Source organism: Morone saxatilis, unplaced genomic scaffold, assembly GCF_004916995.1.
Source record: "Morone saxatilis isolate NCDOM2014 unplaced genomic scaffold, NCSU_SB_2.0 Contig24, whole genome shotgun sequence".
Lineage (NCBI taxonomy): Eukaryota > Metazoa > Chordata > Actinopteri > Moronidae > Morone > Morone saxatilis.
In genome coordinates this window covers 26,835,156-26,836,925 of record NW_023339807.1, presented here as the reverse complement: position 1 = coordinate 26,836,925, position 1,770 = coordinate 26,835,156, and positions in this window count along the sequence as shown.

The following is a 1,770-nucleotide window of genomic DNA, read 5'->3' as shown; positions in this document are numbered from 1 at the left end:
ATCAGTGTATAAGCATTGGTAAACTGTCCAAATACAGTTTTTATCAGTGTAAACAGCAATAATTACTGTAATTTCACAGATAATGACTTTTATTACAGTTCTATAACTTTTAACATTCTGATTAAAATAAGAAAAATCTAATAACAGCACTCTGCTGTAAATTTAAGACAGAGTTCAGAGATTTTATGTAAAATTAAAGCTAAAAACTATATTTTAATTATAGAAAATGAAAAAAAGTTAGGCACTTAAGCTGCTGTAATATTATTGTTTTTAACTTTTATAGTGTATTTAAACTACATAAAGTAAACAATATAATGTCCATGTATGTATCACACACAAACACTTGGCATTTAAGTCACCTTATATATTCATAAAATATACGTTATCAAACTGCCTCCAGAAGATGATAAACTTTTTTTTTTTTTTAGACAGTTTATTCAGAAATGATCAATTAATAACCAAAACGACTAAAATCCAGACAAAATATTTAATTTGGGATAGTAAAATGAAACTGAACTGTCAGTGAGTGATACAGAAAATAATTCAGTTCTATGTCATATCAGAGTTGACCACATGATGGCAGCGTTACCTCATAAGTAAATATAAACCTCCACCAGTCAGTCAGAGGAATAATACTCTACTCTCATACTATATACTTTAAAATGTATAATAAAATCCCAGTAAAAGAACATACAAATTAGCACACATACTAAAAGTACCAAAAGTAAAAGTACTACTTTATACTACTACTATAATATACTTTATATTCTGATGATATTCTGATGTTCCCCTGGATAAATAAATCTAAAATAATGCATCATAATGTATAACTTTATTATACTTTGTATTAATTACCTGATCTTACAAGTTATTAAATAAATGTAGGTCAGTAAAAAAAAAAGCACCATATTTGTCATCCAGCAGATACTACAACTACCTGCTGAGGAAGGAAGCTCAAAAGCTACAGCTACTAACAGAGTGAGTGAGAAACACTCACTATTTCATGGTGCTGCCATATGGCAACAATTAATTTATCTCAATCTTACTGAAAGGCAGTAATACTGAACCCATGTTTTACTGTTTTATTTTGAAAAGGGGTCTTTTACTTTGATAGTACAAACAAACGGGTCCCTGGTTATGATATCATGCTAACTTTTTTGGGGGTATTTTTCGGGTATAATTTAACACACAAAAAGCACCAGAAGGTTTTTGGGGAAAAGCCATTTTATTAAAAGTCATATACAAAAGGAATATTCCATGTTAGGTTGCTATAAAACGTCCATATGTACAACAATATCATACAGATCAACGCTGCTCAGTCGAAGTTAAAAACACTTTTACACACAGCACAGACAACATCTGGAGCTTCACATCGGCGTAGAAAAAGACACCCGTGTTGTTTCATTTGGATGCATAGCTTTGAGTCTAGAAGGGCTTCTTTTATTCTGAAGGAAAAACCGACTGTTGTGACACAAGAATCAAGTGCAATTCGAAAACCTTTAAAATATCCGATTGTTGCCGTTTCGTTGGCTGAGGATTGAGTTACGCACTTCTCCTTTAAGAGTCACTTTTATCAAATAGAGTTTGTATAAAAACTCTTTGATTGTTTCCTAAAAACCCTCAATGGGGGAACGTTGACTCCCTACGTATAAAACTACATTCATCAGACGGTGCAATGACAACATATGCAGCCGCCGAGAGGTAGGAAACAACCGCCGGACACAAAGCTCGTTTAAAGTCACCCAACAAAACCGCTGTTTCACATTTTCT